The 24,474-nt window shown below is 39.6% G+C and overlaps 1 long non-coding RNA gene across 1 annotated transcript in view; it reads right to left on the bottom strand.

The window, feature by feature from the left end:
- The window catches only part of LOC148130911 (uncharacterized), a 36,675-nt gene continuing 12,201 nt past the window's right edge, over positions 1 to 24,474 (bottom strand). The window contains exons 2-3 of the long non-coding RNA XR_015749459.1: positions 2,956 to 3,055; positions 1 to 295 (exon numbers count right to left, since the gene is read on the bottom strand). This is a non-coding gene — a long non-coding RNA (uncharacterized LOC148130911). The remainder of the gene's footprint in view (positions 296 to 2,955; positions 3,056 to 24,474) is intronic.

Genomic DNA, 24,474 nt, shown 5'->3' with positions numbered 1-24,474 from the left:
TTGCTTATTTAATGCATTTACTGTGATTGTTCCTTATGTTTTTAATAATTTTCCCTTACAGTCATATTAAAAATTCAACTGAGTATTTCTGAGAATTCTCAGAAACAGTATAAATTGAATCAGCAATGGCTGGGGATCATGGGAAGTGGCAGTAGTTATTCTCTGATATCCTATTTATGCTCCTGGTAGATTCTGTTGTCAGAAATGGGATGCTGAATCATACAGGTTTTGATCCTCCCTTATCTTCTTATAATTACTTTGAATTTCCACAGCTCTTGTTACATAATATGTTTTTCTGAGGAACAAGAAAAAACAGAAGTGAATTCCAGAATGCTTCTTTGTGCGTCATTTTGCATTTTCACACAATTCAACAATTCAAAGAATCATGACAAGCTTCTGAAGCATCAGCTAAATATCAAATAGTTGACAGGTTGGAAGCCAGACAATTATCTCCTGCTTTCTCTTGCCCTATGCCCATTTTGCAGTGGTGGTGGTCGGGGGTGTGTGTGTGAGGGGAGACAGCTTTTGCTTTGCAATCCTTCTCAATAGATTGTATTCTGAGTTCCCAGCTTTTATTTATCACTTGCCACAGGAAGCAAGCTAAAACAATCATGTGAAAGATAATGTTCTGAAGAATTTTAAAGTGATCTGTGCCAGGATATTTTCTAAAGCAAATAACTGTGATGTTTGAGTTTTCAGAATAAATACTTTTTATCTAATTCCTCTGCATAGAGAGATGACAATGGCGGTAGTGCTTCATTTAATACACTATTTTAATGTAAGTTTTTACCAATTGTAATATGTTAATGTTTTAGTTGTTTTTTTGTTGTTGCTGCATGCTGTTTGTGTTTTTTAAGCAGGACCATATTAATATTTTAAATAAAATGGGTTGTAAAGTAGCGCTTGTATGCCTATGGATGTCAAAAGAGCATTTGATTTAGTATTAGAGAAAGGCTGATTAGAAAAGCTGTATAGTTGTTAAGAAAAATTGGGATGGTATGAAAGGATTCAGGGATTTCAGCTCCCTGAAACTCCACATTCAAAGATTTGTGGATGATCCTGAATCTTCATTGTGTTCCTTGTTTCTGGATTGGATTTCCCTAAGCCTGTAGCCTTTCTGATTACCTTAGATTATTTTAGGAAGTCCTCAATTTACATCAGTTCATTTAGTGACCATTCAACATTGCAACAACACTGAAAAAGTGACTTATGGCCATTTTTCGCACTTATGACCATTGTAGCATCTCCATGGTCACCTGATCAAAATTCAGATAATTGGCAACTGACTCATATTTATGACGGTTACCGTGCCCAGGAGACAAGTGATCCTCTTTTGCAATCTTCTGACAAAGCCAACGGGGAAGCCAGATTCACTTAACAACCATCTTACTAACTTAACAACTGCAGTTATTCACTTAACAACCGTGGCAAGAAAGGTTGTAGAATGGGACAAAACTCACTTAACAAATATCTCACTTTGCAATAAAAATTTTGGGTTCCATTGTGGTTGAAAGTCTAGAACTACTTGTACAACAAGCCTCATCTTAGCAGTGCGGAGTGTAAGCCAAAGAGGGTCCAACCACAAAGCAACAGTCTCCGGACATTCTAGAATCACACTGCTGAAATTTGACAAGAAAAGCACCAATATTGGGCACTTTCTTTCTTTCTTTTAATCTTGTTTGGAAAAAATATAGGACAAACCTGTTATCATTGGGTCAGTGGTGGGATTCAATTTTTTTCACTACCGGTTCTGTGGGCATGCCTTGGTGGGCGTGGCAGGGGAAGGATACTGTAAAATCTCCAGTCAGAGGTGATATTTGCCGGTTCTCTGAACTACTCAAAATTTCTGCTACCGGTTCCCCAGAACTGGTCAGAACCTGCTGAATACCACCTCTGCATTGGGTGCTGTATTTTATGTAGCCCTTTAATAAGCCTAACCGGAAAACATCTAACATTGCAATCCCCTGCTCTACTACAATCTTGAAGAGCCCAACATTTAAAAGTGAAAGGGTATCCCACAACTGCAAGAGGGTTCCTCACATTTGCCAAAATGGTTTGGTAGTTTTAAGTGCCCCTCAGGTACAAAAAAGGGTGGCCTGCAGAGCATAAGAGTGCCACCTAGTGATCAGGAAGTTTCCTTTTATGAATAATGGCAGGAAATCAACCCATCAAGCTCCTATCACTAGCTAATCAATGGGCTGAAAAAGCATGCCACTGATCACATACCACAGTACTAGAAAGTTGATGTATGTGTGAGAAAGAAAGGGATAAGAGGTAGGTGTGTGTGCGCAGATGCACAAGGTAATATGGAACATACAAATGCAGTCTTGGATTCCCATTTAGCATCTTGCTTCACCTTCAGGGCTTAAAATATTACCCACTCAGCTCACGTGCAAGGCTAGATTAAATGTCTCACAACAGCTGACAGTTTCAGAGTTTCTTTCAAGCAGTTTGCTGAAAGGGAATGCTGAATTTGAAGATACAAATGTTTGCAAAAGGAGGGATACACTAAGATATGGCATAGCAGAAGGAAGAATATATTCTGGCTATTGGAGAAACGTAGAGAGGAATGTTTTGCCAAACAAGCATAGCATCCTGTGATTAAAATGAGTTAAAAATCACTAGAAAGTTTATCTTCTACCCGTATAGTAGATGATCTGCTTCAGTCTGATTTTTTTGGGTGTGTGTGAAGAGGGTTGCGTTACTCAAAGAACATTTGATTGCTTTCTCCCTTCATGCTTTCCTTGAATAAATATGCCCAGTTGCTTCAGCATTTTTTCATAGTTCTTGCATTCCAAACACTCCTTATCTTTGGTCTTTGAACTTTTATTCATTTGTCAATGCCTTTTGTGAAGTGTACAACACCAACGAGTATGGCAACTATTTTGGAGAAAGTTTGCTCAGAACAGAATGCTATAACCTTTTTTTTTATACCTTTCTCACAATATTTCTTACTGTTATGATATCTTTAATGCCCACATTCAGGATCTGAGCCTGCAATCTTGAGTGATCTGAGAGAGGTACCAGATAATGTTTGTAGTCTCAGAGTGTTCTGCTGAAAGGAATCAGAAACATTCAGTATGAAGCATCTGGCTTGATTAATCATGTAATTAGTAGATGACTGAACTACCTGTAGTTGTGCCATCAGACCTGAGCTTCTGTAAAATCATATACATGATATCAGGCACCAAAAACTGGAAAACACATCACTCCATTCTAGATTAAGCTACTTTTTCCCCTTGGTTGTAGCCTGGATTTAATATTTATTAACATAAATGAAAATGTTATTTGACACATTTGACACAACTTCACACTTCAGGCTCACTAAAATGTTATTTTTCCAGTTATTTTTTTTAACAAATTTTATTCAGTTTTTCACATTAAAAACAAAAATCTCTTTTTAGTGGACAACATATTTCTGGGTCATCACCTTTACATACAAATATGACAGCAATTATACATTCATATATGCATACTTAATTCTATTATTACCTTTTCCATTCCAAATTTTCAGTAAGGAAAGAAACAAACACATTAATTCTAGCCTCTTTCATTAATCTCAATCGAAACATCTTTTTGTTTCATTTCAATTATTTCAAATATAATCCTTTAATATTTATTTTAAAAATAAAGATAAACAATATGTGTTTGAATAATAATAATAATAATAATAATAATAATAATAATAATAATAATAATAATAATAATAATAATAAAAGTTACCAATGTCTCTCCTTGCTTTTAATAGTCTATATTAACTTACTAATTTAGTTGGTTCTTTAGTCTGTCATATTCCCTTTCCATTACACATTCTTTTTATAAATTCTACATTCATACAAATGTTAACACTAAAAAAAACAAACAAGTACAGGTTTCCCCCCTTTTACTGTTTTGAGTGTGACACCTCAATTATTAAAATATACCTTTATTCCCTCATCTTGATTCCCAATAAACCATTATTTTTAAGAAGTTACAAGAATAATCATTACATCTTTTCATTTGGATTCTGCAGCATATTTCCCCCCTTGATTTTTAATAAGTTATCAATATCTATATTACCCTATTTTCTAAATATTTTTAATTGCAGAAATATTCTTATTACCCCTTGTCACCCTGAAGAATCCCCTTTTTAATTCATCAACCATTATCTCTGAAAAAACAATTTCTTTTCAACATTTTACTATTTCCATATTTCTTTATTTCATGCACCTGTTTCTTACTGCTTCTCCTCCCCCTCTTTTCCCCATATCTTTTCTCATTCCAGTTTATATCCCTCTCTTTCTTAATATCTTCCTTTCCCCTTTTCTGCTGGGTCTTTCTGCCTTTCCTGACTTCACAGGTATTCCCCCTTTTGATTGCCTTCTTAAATTTCAACTTTTTAACCTTCCTTCTTTCCCCACTTCTTTGTAGTGTTCTTTATGTTAATTGTCTATTTAAAATGCCTTCTCCTTGAATCAACTCCTCCTCCTCTGAAGCACTTTCTTCTTGTTCTTCAATCGCCATTTCCATTTTTTCTAACACAGAGCAAAGTGATTCGCCTCTTTCCTGTAGTAATTCTTTCATATTTTTAAATTCCATTTTTAATTCCCGAAGAGATATCATCATTACACACTCTTATATTTTATGATTGTTAAAGTCCACACACACACAAAAAAAAACTTTTACTTTCCTTCTTTCTTCTTTCAATTTTCTAAAGTTCTCAGTTATTCCAGCCGAGGGTCTATACCAAAAACATCAATCAATCCAACAGTCAGTCTTTCCTTGCTTTTTTCTTTATTCTGGTTCTGCTTTCACTTTCTAAGATTCTTACTTTGTTTCAATATTTCTTTAATGTTATATCCACATAAGTTCATTCAGAAACAGGATGCTTTCCCTTCTGTTTGAACTCAAGTTTTTGTCAAAAAGTGGCACTCTCCATTATACAAAATCTTCACCTTTTCCCCCTATTTTTTTATTTAGGGTTTTTCGAACCTCAATATTCCAGCACAGTCCAGTCTCCAATTTGTAAACTTTATTATTATTATTTTTTGACAATTTTAAGTCCAGCTTTATTTTATGCCTGTTTATTCCCAAAATATTTTAGTCCAATTTAGTTAAATCTTTAGTTCCAGCTTCTTCCTTTCCTGGTTCGAAGCCCCGCTTAGCTGTCAAAAATATTTTCTTTCCCCCCCCTGTCCCTTTGTAATTTCACCACTCACTTTTCTTTTCTTAAAAATTCCATGTTACCTTAATCCCGGGGTACTTTTGTTTTGTTGTATTGCCCAGTTGTCCCGGTTCAGATGTTATCCATCTCTTTCTTCCCTCCTGCACAAAGCTTAATCCAGCTGAGTCCTCCTCTTCGGGGTGGCCATTTTAAACCACCGCTGCAGTCGTCTTCAGGGGGGAAAAAGACCAAGCCCATGGGGGGAGATGCGACTCCCCTCAACCTGGCTTGGGGCTTCCCCTTACTCCGCCACCCCTCCAAGGCAGCTTCAGCCCCTAATCATAATAATTGGGGCTCTCCAATGAGCACGGACCATAGCCGCAGAGAGTCGCGATCTATGGTCCGTCAGTGAGGAGGCTCTGCCTTCTTCCCTCATTTTTTTCCAGTTATTTTTGATGGGTTAATTATTTGCCAGGTTATTTTAATAATCTTTTCCAGGCTCTCTGATGCTTTTTTCTCTCCCACCCATGGTATTTTCATGTTTCATTCCACAAGTTCTCAAATATTTGGGTTAATGCTTAAAAGATCAAGTGTAAGATGGTGAAATGACTATCAGTGGAAATTAGTCAACATTGCAAGTTCAACTCCCATAATATAGAGCCTATATTTTCTTGAGTCCTTTGCAAAATGAAACTAGTTACATTACTGTTTCCTGATGAGCAATCTTTATTATACATCATGTTGCATTTTAAATTTAGCCTCAAGAGTTGGATTCCTTGAACATTTTCAACAACTAAATAAGGGATTTAAAAAAGAAATATATTAAAAGGTTGCAATCTTTTTACCATACTTTATGAGAATGCTTCAATAATGCTTCAATTTATTTTACCCTGGTAATGATTTTTGTATCCATGTAATGTTGTTTAATTGGATGTGTAGTTCTTCAGTGTAGAGACATTTTGTGATTCCCTCTCTAAATAATTTTGGCTACTATTGAAGTCCAAATCATTGGGTGTTGGCCTTACTGTAATTGAAACATATTTATGCTATCTGAGAAAGTGTACTCTGCCGTTACATTTTTAAAGATGTGAAATAAAATTATAATTAAATCATGTGAGTCAGGATTACCTAGGACAAGCCCATTATTACCATCGACACCATTAATTTCTTCTATATTCAAGAAGGTATAGGTTGAAATCCAATACCAAAAGGCAAGGGGACTCCAATTTGGACTAAAAGTCAAGGAGCCCAGCAAGGGATCTAACTGGGAATTAAGGCAGGTAGCACACCAAAGGGATAACCAGCTTGTTTCAATGGAAAGATCTATTATTCCTCCTCCTCCTGCTCTTTTTCAAATAAATTCTTTTTATTGTTTAGTGGAAGTCGAATTGCAATTAACAATATCTGGGAAACAGATATTTTAAGAAAAAGATCTGAAACAATTTTATTAATAGGGAACATGAGAAAACAAAAATACTAAAATTAAAATAGGACTGAATGAGATTTTAAAAGTAAGAGTTCTTCTAAATTTTTTAAAGCATGTTCTTTTACCATGGAGCAAAAGATCTAAACAATTTCATTAACAGGGTACATGAGAAAACAAAAATATTAAAATTAAAATAGGACTGAATGAGATTTAAACAGTAGCAGTCCTTGTAGATTTTTTTAAAGCACATTCTTTTACTGTGGAGCAAAGATTTATGATCAATTTGTATTTCCTTTGTAAAGAATAATATATATTTCTTAATACACCCATTACATAAGAAACCTTTGGTGGAAAAAATGCTGTTCCTGGTTTGCTCAGAAAAAAATAATCAGTGTCGTTATCAAACTTATTGTAAGACATGAATGATTTCAGGAAATATTGCCACATATTTCCCTTTGAGGCAAAACCCATTGCTATGGGGGGAAAAGGAAGCTGGAAGCAATATTTTTTTTTAGTGTTTTTGTTTTTGGTACATTTTTTTTCAGATGTACTGGGTATTTTGTTAGAACATGGAGTATATAATTGATGACCCTTTACCTAAACACAATTGCTTTATTTTGGTTCATATAGCTCAGTTTTTGTGGATTCCAGTCTGTGGATGGATATGTTCTTCTGTTATTCCTTCTCTAGCTATTTTTTCCAATTTATATTTGTTCATCTTTTATCTACTTTCACAGATACATGCAACCTGCCTGAGTCTCTGAGAGACAGCTTGCATTGAGACAATAGTTTGTATGTTTTTCTCCTTGCAGATCTATTTTTCTTATGACATAGTGAAGCTAGAAATTAAAAACAGATAAAAATGTCTTTTTAATGTAATGGAACTATTGGGAAAGAACAATAAAGTATGGATTATCTAGAAGCCTAGGGCTGAGGACTTGGTTTCAGTGGCAGCATTCTTACAATTTAGAATCCTAGGATTGGACCGGAACTTGGGGATCTAGTCCAGCCCCTTGCTTGAGCAGAACATAGCAACCCACAAATGAGAAAAGGAATGAGAGAAGTAGATTTATCCAGTTGATTCTGTTTCTGTTGTTATTATGTCTGCTGCTAGGAAAGGGCTGAAAAGAGTTCAGGTCATATGCTTTCTTTGGGCAAACTCACACACCACAGATAAATCCATCCAAGGTAATGCAAATGTTGGGAAAGAAGACTAAAGGCTGATTTGTCATTTAAGTTCATTTGTACCTACTGTGATGAAGGTTTGTCTTTGTCTGGAAGCATAATAAATATGAATTTGGCTAGGATTACAAGCTATACTTTTTGAATAAAGAATTGTAAGACTTAATGCAATTGTAGGGAAAGTATAATCTATCAAATTCTATGCCCACAGTGTTATTTAAGATCATTAAAAACCAGTAACAGCAAGTCACTTATTATAAAAATGGTTTGTCTAAAACACCAATAAAGCCTACATAACTAAACTAGGGCTCATAGTTTTAGACAACCAATGTCCCATTGGTTTTCATTGTTCCAGCCATTGTTTGGTTTGTTGCTTGGGAATAGTAAGATTATAGTGCAACCTATCTGTGTGGTGCAATTTTGGAAAGACTGTGATATTATATCATGGACTGTTACAAAATTCAGTATATGGAGTAGTAGTGTGGATATGTGAGTCATAAATTAATAAGAACTGGATAAATTCATATTAAGAAGCATGTCATGTTTGCAGGATACTAAAAAGTAAAATAGCAAAGAAATACTAATAAATAAAAATTTGAGATCATTCCATAGCTAGCAGATATAATTGTATGAAATAAACTAAATCAATAAACTAGAAAAATAATTAGCCTAGGTTTATAATTTCTGTTAAACATTCTGTTTCAGGAATATGAAAATAATTTGGTCCATGGAAAAATAATAATTTGCAAGGTTTAACTGTTGATAAGGGAAAGATGAAAATCTTTGAGACTATCTTTGGAATAATGAGAAGCACTTGACTGGTTCCAATATCTTCAAATAAGATATTATTGTAATATATTCTTCTTTTAAAGGAATTTTAAAAACAAGGCATTACTTAGAAATATGATTCAATTTGAAAACCTTAAAACAAAAAATTCAAAGCACTTGCTGGGCTTTATTTACCACATAAGGCCTAGCAAGGCCAAATAGCTGGTGAAATATGACCCATAAACTAAAAGTGTAAAAATTGTATCATTAAATACATGCAGAATTTTAGGCAGAATAATTGATAAGCAACAATGGGATTTTCAATAGAAAAAATATACTGTATATTTACCATTAACATAACTGTCAGAAGAAAAAAAACAGTATACTGTAAGATGTTTTACTAATGGTTTATCCCTCCAGTACTGACTTTCTGACTTTCTTCTCCCTCATCCCTCTGTCTTACAGGCTCCTAATCTTGGGAGAAGTATTCTCAGATTGATCAGATTATAATAAGAATCTGAATCTGTGTTGAATTCCTTAAACAAAGCAAACGAAGCCTCACCCTAATCAACACAGGCAAACCCTGTCCACTCATAAGTGGCGCCAAAAAGGCAATAACACAGACTATTTTGTGTTCCCTATTAAATGGCTTAGGGGGGAAAAAACACATGACTCAATCCAAAGTACTTTGAGCAATCTAAGATGCCATTTTCCACAGAAGTTTTTCCTGTTACTTGACCCCTTAATTCTATACCCTTTTAATCTGTTTCCAAAGAGAGGCATTGATGGGAATGCCTCTCCTAAAAGCTTTTCCTTGCTTATCCCCCACCTTCCCTTCAGTATCATTTCTTAACTAAAAACATGAATAGTCACTCAGCTGCTCAATTCAATGGAAACAGACAGCAGCCCTCACCTTCCTGGAGGTGAACTCTTCCTGACATCTCTTCTCAATAATCATTCTTGAACAAAAGAATTCTGAAAGCAATCATTTCCTACTGTGGAGTTTCCGTGCTTGATTGACTATTTATTTTAAAAGCTCTAATAGTAGCTAATTACAGCAAGGCGGCATTCTGGAAACTGTTTCTCAATTATTTTAGAAAATGGCAAATTGAAAAAGCAAATATTTATCAAAGAAAGGAAGAGGGACCCCCCTACAATTTGTTACCATTGCTCCCTAATGGAACTTCAGTTATACAGAACTTTCTTTCACAGCCAGCATATTAGAAAAACAAACAAATAAATGAAGCCTAATGACCATTTTAGTTCAGCACTCATTCTAGTAGTCTAGACATGAACCTCCTTTCTTAACCAACTGGTTTTGTAATATGAGGCCTGAGGAAGGGTTCTGGAGCCCTTGAAAAGTTGCTCGTTCTTTTGACTGTTTCAGATTAATTTCAATAATGGGGATATTCAAATATGGATTTAGAAGGAGTTGAGGGGAGGATCTACAAAACTATGGTGTCTTTTTACTGTGTATTTAATTAATTTAATATCTTGAAATAATTATACTCTAGCCTTCAGAAATTATGAACAGCTGGGAACTTTTCCACTGCATGTGGGCCTCTTCAAATTTCCCATTCCAGCTGGACTTATTTTAGGAAAGAAAAAAAATTGTCTTACTAAAAAGCATTATGTGCATTAGCACACTTCTTTTCAAGGATATTTTCAAGTCTCAGAGGCATGATTAAAAATTAAAATGGTTGATGGCTGCAGGCCAGTTTTTCATTTAGAATCAAGATATGCTGAGGAAACTTAGCAACACCTTTGAGGTCTAAAGGGTATGGTAGGGAGCATCCCCAATAGTTTATCTTCTGATGAATAAGAGTATATTCACACCCTCCATTGAAAAGTCTAGGAGACTAATATGAACAGAGGATAAGTAAATCAATTTCTGACTATGACTGCAGAACAGAATCTCACTGAACAGTAGCTGCAGGAGATTGGGGGAAGGAGAAGTTTATTGGCTACTTGGAAGTATTATGATGACTGATATGGAAAATCAATCAAAGCTGCAAATGGATATTCAGCTCGATTCAGAAGGCCGCCCTTTATGCTCTTACCCACCTGAGGAATAAACTCCTAAAGGAGCTCTATTGGATAGATGTGGCATGCTGAAGGAGTTTCCATAAGCTAGAATTGTTCTTTTGTTGTGGAAACAAGTACAAGATAAAATAACAACTCATGGATCTATAGATTCAACTCATGATTTGAAAGTGTTATAAGCCATAATCATGAGTGGATAAGTGAATATGCATGAGACTCACTGCATATTGTCCCCACAAAACAGGGAATATAGTTACCCTATAACATGATTTTAATGACATGCTCCTTATTTGTTTTATTAGTATTAATCCTATTAGTAGTTGCAGTCTACAGTGAGCATAGACACTGCGGCTTTGAGCTCCTGGTGTTATAATGGAATGAGTGCGCAAAAACCTCTATCTACAGGGAGTTACTAAAGATTGGATTCTCTAGGCGACTAGATATTACCAGCTACTTCCAGTGGTCTCATAATATACCGAGTGATATAGTAAGACTGCCAGGCTCTCCATGAATCTTTGTTGGGCCTGGGAGGCACCGTCGACAGTAAAGAGAGAGAAAGCAGAAGCAGGGAGTTGAGCTGGTTTGCTAGCTTGGTTACAGAAGCAGCCTCACAGATCAGCATTACCAAGTATTTTTCTGAACAACGCTAGATCCTTTGTCAACAAACTGATGAACTAGAGCTATGGATGGCGGCTTATGAATAAGCTCATTCGCAGCTGCTGTGTGATGATTGTTGTGTCCCTGACTAGCTAAGTCTTCAACCTGGTCCGCATTTTGAGCGGGACCACCTGACTGTTCCCATTGGTTGGTGCCGTTTGACAGCAGACTATATAAGGAGCTGTCAAGCGGCATCAACTGGGCTTTGAGCTCGGCTCCAGCCAGCCGGCTGCCAGCCTAGCTGGGCAGCCCGTTAATCTGTTACTACTTCAAATAAAGCGTTATTCTTCAGCTCCTGTGTCTGCCTGGTGTGTCCGTCTAGACCAATACAACACTGGCGACGAGGATGGGATTGGCAGAAGAGACACCCAGGCAAGAAGCTAAGTCACTGAAGAAAGAGCTGAAGCCACAGAATGTCTGGAGCCGCAGACAGTCTCTGTGCGCCAAAGTTAAAGAGCCTCCTCAGCTGAGGGAGAAGAAAGTCTCCCTGAGCTGAGGAGAAAGTCACTGCCTGACAGGCCCTGTTGCGTGCGCCCTTTGCACCGAGGCGAAGCTGAAGATCTCCCTGACTGAAGAGAAAGGCACTCTAGCCTCCCGTGCGAAGGCACCCCCGTTGGCGCTACCAAGGCGCAGAGTCTGAAAGCCTCCCCAGCCGAGGAACAGGCGTCACCATCAAGGCCCGTGAAGGCCGGCGAAACCCCGTTGGCGCTATCAAGAGCGCAGGAAGTCTGAAAGCCTCCCCAGCCGAGGAACAGAGCGTCGCCATCAAGGCCCGTGAAGGCCGGCGAAACCCCCGTGGAAGCAGGCATAGAGCCGCCTCCTGTGCCAAGGGCACCCCGTTAGCGCTACAAGGCGCAAAAGCCTACAATTCCTAGCCGAGGGACAGACGTCGCCTCCAAGGCCCGCGTGAAGACCGGCGCGGCCTCCGCTGCCCCCCTCCGACTCAGCCGCCGTTACCGTCGCTGCCGCCGCCGTGGCTTCCCGAGCTGCCGCCTCTGCCAACTCGCTCCGCCGCCGCGGCCTCCGCTGCAGCCGTCGGCGCCCTCTTCTGCCGCCGCCGCAGCCTCCGCTTCTTCAGCCGCCGGCCTCCGTTCTTCTGCTGCTGCCGCGTAGCACCGCTGCCTCCGCCGCGGCCTCCGCTCTTCTGCCGCCGCCGCGCCTCCGCTGCCGCCGCCCGCGCCTCCCTTCTTCTGCCGCCGCCGCCACGGCCTCCGCTTCTTCTGCTGCCGCCGCGCCTCCGCCAGCCCGCCCGCCTCACTCTGCCGCTGCCGCGGCCTCCGCTGCCGCCGCCGCCTGCCTCCGCTTCTTCTGCCGCTGCGCGCGCGGCCTCCGCAGCCGCCGCCTCGCTCCGCCCGCCCGCCGCCTCCGCTCCGCGCCGCCGCGCGCCTCCGCCGCCTCCTCCTCTTCCGCTCCGCCGCGGCCTCCGCAGCCGCGGCCTCGCTCCGCTGCCACCGCGCGGCCTCTTCCGCTCCGCCGCGGCCTCCACTGCAGCTGTTTCCTGTTCCGGCCACCGCCGCCATTTCCGCCACTGCCGCCTCGCTCCACCGCCGCGGCCTCCGCTGCAACTGCCTCTTCAGTTGCCGCGCCTCCGCCGCGCCGCCACCGCACGGCCTCTTCGGCCTCTGCCGCTGCCGCGCCGGCCTCTTCGGTCTTTCTCCGTTGCCGCCCGCCGGCCTCTTCGGTTTCCTCCGCCACCGCCGCGCCACGGCCTCTTCGGCCTTCCGCCGCCGCTGCGCGGCCTCTTCGGCCTCTGCCGCTGCCGTGCGACCTCCGCTGCAGTTGCCTCCCCATCCCGGCCGTCGCCGCCGCTGCCGCCTCCGCCGCGGCCGCCGACAACCCGAGCGCCTCCTCGACTCCACCGGCTGCCGAGCGATGGGCCACTGCCGGTGCAGCTCTTCACCATTGTGGACTGGGTGCAGCCATTGGCTCTGCAGGTTGGCAGCCCCTCCGGGGTTGAGCATGGCTGGTGTTCGTTTCCATGATTCACTGAGTTGTTTGAGACTTTTCTTCATTCTCTCACTATGTTAATTAAAATTCTCTCTGCACCCCCTCCTTCCCAGTGGCTCTGGGGGATGGATCCGATATTTGGGGGGTGGTGGGTGTCAGGCGTTGAACAAGGAGGGGCGCACCCACCATTAGAGTCCTTCCATGCACCCACCTCCAGGGTCTTTCCCCACCTGGGCTTGTCTCCCTTGACAGTAGCACTACACTCCCCACGGGGGGCGAAAGCTAGGTAGGTGGGAGGTTGGATGTTCGTGTCCCAAGGGGCCAGGAGAGCACAACGAGCCTCCAGCCTTAGGGTTCAGGCACCTCTGCCCTACCCCATGCAGGCAGTCACCAGACATGTTTATTCACCATCTTATCTGGTTCCCCTTCTCAGGCTCCTGCCTTGTGACAGGTGGGGTGCCATTTTTTTGTAAGCCTAGTGGATAGGTGTGCAAAGCAGCTAGGGTTAGGGTTTGAGGATTAACCCCTAGAAGAGTATTGCAGCAGTAGTCAAGCCAGGCAACCAAAGGAGAGCGGAAGGGCCCCAGAGTATACACACACTGAACACAAACACTGTTTGTAGTTTAAATAGTTTTTAATCCAGTTAGAGTTTAAGCATTGTCATTCAGTCCATTAAGTCATTCACAGTATTTCCATCCAGTAAGACTCACTAGTATAGTCCAAGTTAAGAGTCCTTGCAATATCTTTATCAGCCGATAAAGATATCTTCTCCTCCTCCGGTTTCACTCTCCAGAGAAACAAACGCTGGATATTCAGCAAACAGTAGCAAACAATAACAGTTCAGTCACAGGCACTCACAGTCAGTAATCACAGTTAGTCGCAGCAGCACACAGTAACAGTTACAGTACACAGTTACAGCCAGTACAGATTTCCTGCTTCTAATGCTTCCTTATATTGTAACTTCTAACCGCACCCTTAATCGGCTAATTGCCTGCTGCATTGTGCTTAAAGTGATAAGCACTTAAACCATGATATCTAAGTTTTATATATTTATTCACCCAAACCATATTTGGTATCAATGTTATACCTAACATACTCCCTTTTGGGTGAAATAAATATATAATACCTTACAATCTTATCCCATATTTTTCACAACTCTCCTGGTGCTTACAGGCACCTTGGGCTTTAGTAAAATTATCAGCTAAATTGTCCTCCGACATACAGTACTCTAGCTGAATCATCTTACTTCTTACAGATTGTCTCACGTTTAGGTATCTTAGATCTGTATGCTTGCTCCTTGTTTTTACTCCAATATTTGTGGCCATTTGAATTGCTGCCTGATTATCTTCATGTATAATTATAGGATAATCTACAGTTATACCTATATCAATTAACATTTGTTTATACATTATTAATTCTGTACATAACAATGATAAACAGGAGAATTCTGCCTCCATAGTAGACAAACTTATATGCTGTTGTCTTATTGACTTCCAGCCTATTAATGTATTACCCAGCATTATGGCTGTTCCTGAAGTCGACTTTCTAGTGTCTCTTTCTGATGCAAAGCTAGCATCTGCATAAGCACACAGAATTAAATCACCCTTTGGTTCTAAATACAATGAATAATTCATTGTCTTTTTAAGATATCTTAATATCCTCTTAGCTGCATTCCAGTGTCTTTCACATGGTGCAGAATTGAATCTAGCCAACTGATTCACACAGTACGATATATCTGGTCTAGACCAATTACAAATATAACTCAAACTACCAATTAAAGATTGATAAATCACCTTATCAAACTCAGGGCTTTGTACATCAGTGTTGCTAAACTCCTGACTCATTGGAGTCTTAGCTGGCTTACAAAGCTCCATCTTGTAATCTTTTAGTAATTTGCTTATCTTATCTTCCTGAGATATCTTAAAACCTTTCCGTGTTTTCTTTATATTCAAACCGAGATACTTCTTTATCTCCCTAATTGCTTGATCTTTATTCTCTTTCCTAATGATGCTATTATTTTATTTGCTTCATCATTAGTTTCAGTTATCAAAGCAATATCATCTGTGAATAGTAATAATAATGATACTTTCCCATTTGTCTCCCTCTTAAACAGACATGGATCGGCTAAACCAGCTTTAAATCCTATATTGTCTAGTTCCTTTACAATATACTGGTTCCATTCATAGCCTGATTGTTTAAGACCATAGAGGCTTTTCTTTAACAACCAACAATCATTATTATCCTTATTTTCACTTTTAATACCAACAGGTTTTTCATATAAATAATATGTTTTAATGGGGCGTGCAAGTAAGCAGTTTCCACATCTAAATGGTTAACTATATAGTTTTTACTAGCTGCCCACACTAAAGCTGCCCTCAAGGTTGCTGCCTTAAGACTAGGTGCAAACACCTCATCGTAGTCATTAGCATTCTGCCTAAAACCTTGGGCTACTAACCTTGCCTTATGGATTAAATTACCATCTTTATCTATTTTTACCTTAAATATCCATTTGCAGCCAATGGATTTCTTTCCTGCAGGTAATTTGGCATTTTCATACACCTTCATATCACTTAATGAATTCAGTTCCTTATTCATTGCTGCATACCATCTTTCTTTTTCCTTAGTAGGATACTTTTTAATTTCTTCTACAGAATTAGGAACTTGATTAATCTGGCACACTGTGTTAGCCTGGTACCTATCAGGCGGTCTAGATATACGTGTAGTTCTTCTGGGAATTACAGGGCTTACAGGAGGACTTTGTTGAACTACTACCTGTTCATCTTCCTCATCCTGTTCAGCTATTGAATCTGTTTCTTCCTTTATGGGCACTATTTCATCCTGTATTTGTCTCTTTACTTTATTTTTAAAATTACAGGGATAACTAATGGGATTTCTATAGGATTCAATAATTACATCTTTATTGGCATCCTGTTCTAATTTCTCCCATCCTTCATGTTCTAGAAATTGGGCACTAGCACTACATAACACTTTAGATGTGCCTTTCTCCCAAAATCTATATGCCCTATGGTTTGCCTGATAACCAACGAAGAAAAATCTTTTAGCTCTATGTTGCCCTTTTTTTCTGAGTTGTGCAGGAATATGCACCCATGCTGGTGCACCAAATGTGTGCAGGTAACTTAGATCAGGTTTCCTGCCATGCCATCTGGTGAATGGTATTTCACCTGTTGTTGTATTAACAACGTTGTTCAATATGTTATTAGCACACATTGTAGCCTCCCCCACAAAGAATCAGGTAACCCAGAATCATTTAACATTGTTCTAACCATTGCCTGTAGTGTTTGGCCTCTTCTTTCAATAAAAGCGTTATGTTCTGGCCTGTATGGAGCAGACTTCTTATGCTCTATTCCAGCTACCTTAAGTCTGTTCTGGAATTTGTTATTAATAAATTCCGTGCCATTATCTGTCACCAGGGTTATCAGTTGTCGTTTAGACTTTCTTTCAGCAAACCTAAGCCAATTGAAAAAATGTTGATATGTTTCAGTTTTGCTTTTCATTAAATAGCAAAACCCATATCTAGAATAATGATCCATAATGCTCAGTATATATCTAGCACCCCCATACTGGGTTTCTTTGGACCTATTATGTCTGCAAATACTACTTCTAAAGGTTCTTTTGTTTTGAAACCATTTAGCCTATTTGCAGGCAATACCTTGCTCTTATCTTCACAGCAAACATTACAACGCAAATATTTATCACAAGATTTTAACCTTATTCCTTCAGATAACTCAACTGTACGTTTTAGCATTTTAAAATTTACATGCCCCAAACGCCTATGCAATAAATGGATACATTCATCATGAGGCTTTATATTATTAAATACAGTTTGAGCCTCCCCTTTCTTACTATTATCTAATACATATAATGTTCCATTTAAAGCTGCAGTTACCCTTTTGTTATCTTTTTCAATTATGCAATTATTATCTTTAAAAGTAATTACATAACCTAATTTATCTAATACCCTTACTGAAAGCAAATTAAACTTTAGTTGCGGTACATACAACATTTTTATATCCTGGTTTATGTATGGACAACGTGCAAAACCTTGACCTTTCGCTTTCAGGTTCCAGCCGTTGGCAAGAGATATATGTTGAGAACTTGTAGACATTTTTATAAATTTTGTCTTATCTCTTGTGATGCAGTGGGATGCGCCACTGTCAACCACCCATAAATTATTCTTCACATCAGAGTTGCTAAATGTGGCTAGTTCAAATGCTTTCTTTGGCTTTTTTACATTCTGGCTTTTTCTCTTTTTGCAGAATCTTGCCAAATGTCCTCTGCCTCCACAATTAAAACACTTTTTAATTGTGTATGCTATTGAAGATAAATTCTCTTCTTCCAGGTGCTTTACTTTGCTTTGCTGGTTTCTTTCAAGCTTTGAAGATAATTTCTCTTCTTTCTTATCTTCTCTCAGCTCGTCACGCTCCGCCTTCTTCTGGCTTCTTCTAGTAGCCTGCCTGTAATCTCGGTTAATGAGAGGCTTTCTTTTGGCAATACCTCTAACGAAGTCACATAGTCATCATAGCTTTGATCTAATGAAGATAATATTATGTAGACTTGTTGCAGTTCATTAAATATAAGCTCTTTTTCTTGCAAATCTTGAAAAATGCTCTTCATACAGTTTAAATGAACTAACATATCTCCATTCCTCTGAAGATGCGTTCGAAAAAGCTTCCGTGTAAGATTTATATGTGCTCCTACACTGTCCCGAACATAAATCTTCCTGAGGTTCTCCCAGCAGTTTGCAGCATTTTCTTCTCCACGAATATGGACAAGCTGCTGATCACAGAAAGTCAGTCCTATGATGCATAAAGCCTGCTCATTCTTCAGTTTAAAGTCTTGTAACTTTTCGTTATCATCATCATTAGCAGGATCCCAGCTACTCACATCTGGTGGGTTTGCTATAATGTCCCACAAACCTTCTCTGCGTAGAAGTAAACTACATTTCATTGACCATGAAACATAGTTTGTTCCATCCAGCCTGGATATCATGGACAGTTGTGACAAATTTACTTGTGCCATTACTCTTCAGATATTTTGACTATTTTAAACTAATTAAAACAGTTTGTTTTTACAGTAATGTGCAACTCACACCAACTCTCTCTGCTATATCCTGGTTAGTTAGACTATGCTGCTGGGCCCATAACCAATGTTAGGGTTTGAGGATTAACCCTAGAAGAGTATTGCAGCAGTAGTCAAGCCAGGCAACCAAAGGAGAGCGGAAGGGCCCCAGAGTATACACACACTGAACACAAACACTGTTTGTAGTTTAAATAGTTTTTAATCCAGTTAGAGTTTAAGCATTGTCATTCAGTCCATTAAGTCATTCACAGTATTTCCATCCAGTAAGACTCACTAGTATAGTCCAAGTTAAGAGTCCTTGCAATATCTTTATCAGCCGATAAAGATATCTTCTCCTCCTCGGTTTCACTCTCCAGAGAAACAAGCGCTGGATATTCAGCAAACAGTAGCAAACAATAACAGTTCAGTCACAGGCACTCACAGTCAGTAATCACAGTTAGTCGCAGCAGCACACAGTAACAGTTACAGTACACAGTTACAGCCAGTAAGCTTTCCTGCTTCTAATGCTTCCTTATATTGTAACTTCTAACCGCACCCTTAATCGGCTAATTGCCTGCTGCATTGTGCTTAAAGTGATAAGCACTTAAACCATGATATCTAAGTTTTATATATTTATTCACCCAAACCATATTTGGTATCAATGTTATACCTAACACACTGCCGGTGCAGCTCTTCACCATTGTGGACTGGGTGCAGCCATTGGCTCTGCAGGTTGGCAGCCCCTCCGGGGTTGAGCATGGCTGGTGTTCGTTTCCATGATTCACTGAGTTGTTTGAGACTTTTCTTCATTCTCTCACTATGTTAATTAAAATTCTCTCTGCACCCCTCCTTCCCAGTGGCTCTGGGGATGGATCCGATATTTGGGGGTGGTGGGTGTCAGGCGTTGAACAAGGAGGGCGCACCCACCATTAGAGTCCTTCCATGCACCCACCTCCAGGGTCTTTCCCCACCTGGGCTTGTCTCCCTTGACAGTAGCACTACACTCCCCACGGGGGGCGAAAGCTAGGTAGGTGGGAGGTTGGATGTTCGTGTCCCAAGGGGGCCAGGAGAGCACAGCTTGAGCCTCCAGCCTTAGGGTTCAGGCACCTCTGCCCTACCCCATGCAGGCAGTCACCAGACATGTTTATTCACCATCTTATCTGGTTCCCTTCTCAGGCTCCTGCCTTGTGACAGGTGGGGTGCCATTTTTTTGTAAGCCTAGTGGATAGGTGTGCAAAGCAGCTACTAGTTCAATTTCCTCGTTATACCATTGTATTCCCAAAAGGCTGGGCAGCGCATGCCCTTAGCTAGGGGAAAGGGGTGTTGTGTCCCTGACTAGCTAAGTCTTCAACCTGGTCCGCATTTTGAGCGGGACCACCTGACTGTTCCCATTGTTTGGTGCCGTTTGACAGCAGACTATATAAGGAGCTGTCAAGCGGCATCAACTGGGCTTTTTGGGGCTCCGGCTCCAGCCAGCCGGCTGCCAGCCCAGCTGGGCAGCCACGTTAATCTGTTACTACTTCAAATAAAGAAACGTTATTCTTCAGCTCCTGTGTCTGCCTGGTGTGTCCATCTAGACCAATACAACAATGATTATCATGGAGACCTGGTTTCATCCACTTGTACCGGATACGTCAGGTAACTAACTGTACTACACACCACTTCAACAGAAATGGCAACTCCAGTAAAAGCAAAGGTGGAGGACTTTGTGTTTACCCACATAATGACTGGTGTACTAACCGTAGAGTTACTTATACACACTGTTCTCCAGATGTGGAATTCTTAACTGTCTTTTATCAGCCATTTGATCACCTAGAGATATTTATTTTATAGTTATCACCGCTGTCTATATTCCACCTGATGCAACAGTACTCTCTAAGTTACATGATGCCATCGAGAGACAGCAGCAAACAGCAAAGCAGCCTGAGGGCGCTTTTGTCATATTTTGAAATGTATTTCATGTTTGGGGGGAGGGGCTGCACCAAGGGAGGCTCATTCAATTCCATTACACACATGCTGTGCATTGACAATAAAGATTTGGTTTGATTTGAACAATAGGAGCAAAATATAAAACAGAGTCTTGTAATGTTGGAAACAGTCCCAAAATCTGTATAGCTTTTTAATGATTTGTTTTATTTGTATCCAGATTTATTCCAGGAACTCAAGGCAATGTGCACAGCACTTCTGCCTATGATATCTCTCCAGAACAACCAACCTGTGAAGCTGGTTTGAGAAATAGTGATTGGTCTGATGTTAGCCAATGAGTTTAGAATAAACTTAAGGAGGTCCACCAGCAATCAACACCCAGAGAGGCATAGATAAATTCAAGATGAACATTAGACCAACAATCATATAAACAATACTCCAGTCAACAAAACTGTCAAATAAACCAACAGTAAGCAGTCCAACCAAAGAACCTCTAAGAGCACCCCTACCAACACTGACAGTGCAAGCCACTAGAATATAAACTGAGAGCAAATCCCACTCCTTATTAGCACTGATGATGTTACCTATTTTGGGTAATGAAACATGTGCAAGAAAACAATGAAAGGTCAGAGAGCACCAAAATCCCTCATTTCAACCCTGGGCTACAAATATTCTCCTTTATTAAACAAGTATCTTTTGTCATATACCAACATTCAACAACTTGATCAATCCTCTAAAGCAGGGATCCCCAACCTTTTTGATGCCGCGGCCCGGTACCGGCATCAGCTGGGCGCCGCGACCCGGTGCCGGCATCAACTGGGCGCCACCATCTTTTTGACGAAAAAGTGCTTCCGGTGACCTCACGGAAGCACTTTCGTCAAATGGCGGCGCAAGCGCTTCGGTGAGCTTTTCGGGTAGAAATGGCTTTCTGCCGGAAAAGCTCACCGGAGAAGCCTGAGCGCCCGCCATCTTTTTGATGAAAAAGTGCTTCCGGTGAGCTTTCTACCGGAAAAGCTCACCGGGCTTTACAAAAGATGGCGGCGCCCAGCAACCAGCGACCCGGTAAGAGTTGTTCCACGGACCGGTATCGGTCCGCAGACCGGCGGTTGGGGACCCCTGCTCTAAAGGGATTAACTGATAACCTTCAATGCTGTTACTGACTTGAATATTATGTAATTAGACAGAAAAATACAATTGAAAATATTGGAAAAAAAAGAAATATGTAAGAGTGAAATGAACAAAACCACAATATAATTACGAACATTAAAATGATAATAAAAGTATGCCTAAAAATAATTACTGAATTTCTGGGTAGCTGAAACAGTAAAATACAAAAATACTAGTGTGTAAAAATATTAAATTAATAACCTACCAATCAAATAACTAGCAAAATACTATTCATGTCAAGCTAATGTTAACATTCATTATATTACTTCATATAATAATGCAACAACATAACATTTCAAAAGCAATTCAGAATGAAGTAAAGGGGAAGACCACAGATTTTTAAGTTTCTACAGATCTGTGCTCCTCATTACAACAGGGCTGTACCCAACAAGCTGCCAAACAAAATTTTGCTATTTGCCAAACAGTTTTATATGAAAGCAGAACATTTATGTAAAACTTGTCCCTGAGATTTATTTATAATAGGAAGGTTATGATGGAACTATGGATGTATTTTAAATAGTGGCAGTACAAATAAACATGGCCCATTGTTTCTAGGACACCTTCCCCACATGGCTAAGTAATATTTTCTTATATCTGCTCTTAAGAATTTCTAAAAGGAAGACATTAAAATGTGCAAAGGTGGATACTCTGAGATATTATGAAAAATAAGTTGTTTATACTACTACAGTATCTGAAACTAACCAGATCCAGCACTGGTATTTCAGAGATTCTATTCTGACTTGTGTATTGTAACTCAGAGAATGACAATAAAGTTGGGGAAATGATGACTTTAAAGTGATAGAGAGTTATCATAGGAAGCATGGAATTGTGTTTTAAGAATCTGGATGCCCAGAGTTTATAATTAGCAGGAGTCAGAAGAGGAAACAGAATGTAAAGCTAATGTATTATAATATTTTATTGATCAGCCATTAGGCCATATCAGAATATAAAATATAAAACATAGAACAGTAATAAAATGGTGGCATTCAGAGAGAAGATAATGAGATGAATTAAAAGGAGATTCAAGAGACTGAGTATAGCTTGCAAAGAAAACAGAATCAGGACTTTTGGAAGAATGGGAAAGGCTATCCAGTGGAGCTGAGGGGACGAACCAATTTTGGAAAAGGCATAAAAAGTGTGGAAATGTGGCTGTGATGAGATAGAGCAAATGGCAAGAAATCTATTGAGGAACAAGGAGCAAACCTAGTGACTTTGCTTGATGCAGACAGGCTTGACCTGGACAAACTAATTTAATGTCTAGTTTAATTACAACTATGTCTAGTTCAATGGAAAGAAGGACTGTGGGGTGGGGGAGGTGACATGATAGCAGTGTTCCAATATCTAAGGGGATGCCAGAAAGAAAAAGGTCCATTTTCCAAAGCACCTGAAGGCAGAACAAGAAACAATGGATGGAAACTAATCAAGAAGAGAACCAACTTAGAACTAAGGAGAAATTTCCTGACGATTAGAACAATTAATCAGATTACTCTAACATTGGACATTTTAAAGAAGAAATTGGACAACCATTTATCTGAAGTGGTATAGTGTTTCCTGACTGAGCAGGGGCTCGGATTAGAAGTCCTCCAGAGTGCCTTTCAACATGGAAGAAATGACTAAGAAAAAGAAAAGAAAGTTGTTTATCCTAATAAAAAACTTTGGACAAAAAAAAGAGTCCTTCTGAAAATGAAACAGAAAGATTATGAGACAGTAAGAGGAAAAAAGGCTTTAAAGTGAGGGTCAGAAAACTGAAGAATATAACAGGGGGATAAATGGTAAATAGTATATATAGGAGAGTCAGAACTATTTCTAAGTAAGAGGTAGAAGGAAAGTGAATATGCTGTGTGGACATGCATGTCTGCAATTTCAAGGGATGTGGATTGCCTCCATCTATGTTCCATCCATGAAGGAAAACACTCATATGGCATGTTCACTGCAGAAAGATTTGAAGCCAAGAGACTAGGAAATAGTGTTTCATTTGAGGTGAACAGCTGACTTGAATTTGCAAGTCAGGACCAGGAGGGGAAATATAAGAAAGTGCAAGTTGCCAGAAATGAAACTCTTCTTCTGGATGCTGAGATTCAAACACTTTCCTTGTGGTTATTGAAGTTAACCTTGTATCTGTGAAAACCTGCTAGTGCATCTATATGTTGATTACACACGTAGTAACATAAAATTTTTCAAACTTTAGTTCCATGCAAATAGTAGTAAAGCTGTTGATCTGCATCTTGTTGGATTTAGTAATAAAGCTGTTGATCTGCATCTTGTTGGGGAGGAGGACAGTCCTTAGAACCACCTTCTAATTGGAGAGTTAGCATCAAGCTTGGTTGAAGTGTTTGGTTTTGGAATTAGATAAGGAAGTAGTAGGGATTCTTTGGCTGTTGTCTTCCTCTATGAGACAATTTCTTGAGTTCAGGACTACTGACCACCCTGAAAAAAGGCAGGGCTACCCAAAGAGCCACATGATCATAACTGTAAGTCTATGAATCAGCACCTCTGATGTTTCTTTAATGATAATTTGTATTAACTCCTGAAACATTATTCCTTCTCCACTGAACTTCCAGAAAGCATGATAAAGATTTACCACAATCCTTGTGATGAGAAGTTTGCTTAATCAAAAGCAAAATATCTCATCCAAGCTCTAATTTCAATTTTTATTAGACCTACCTCCAAGTGGAGTTCAAAATGTGGAATAACAAATGCCCCTTGAAATCCTTTCATTAAAAATTTGAATTGAATAATCTCGGTATCAGACTTCTACAATTCTGTACAGCAGGAGTTTGACTGCAAAAACCTTAATGGCATTTGAACAATATCAGGCTCACTTTGAGTAAAGAGTAAAGAAATCACCACAAAACTTGTGGATTGTATATAAAAATTGCTTTCCAATTATCAAATGAATGGAATAGCACCCAAAGATAGTTAAAACAAAGCACCTGCACAAATTTCTGCCTATTAATGGTCCAGGTCAGCATTTTAGATTTTTTTTTTTGGAACAAATTTTATTAATTTTTAAAGACATACAAAACATAAATACACAGAAACACAAAACATAAAAGCATAAAAAATCTCTTTTCTGAAAGTTGCTTAGTCCCAGGTTAAAACTCTTGGTACAGACACAAATTCAAATTCATATTCA

Source organism: Notechis scutatus, chromosome 4 (assembly GCF_049901735.1).
Source record: "Notechis scutatus isolate UNSWTSFEM ecotype Mainland chromosome 4, rNotScu1.2, whole genome shotgun sequence".
Classification (NCBI taxonomy): Eukaryota; Metazoa; Chordata; class Lepidosauria; order Squamata; family Elapidae; genus Notechis; species Notechis scutatus.
Note: the sequence above shows the minus strand (reverse complement) of the source record. Positions and strands in the feature narration are given on the sequence as shown.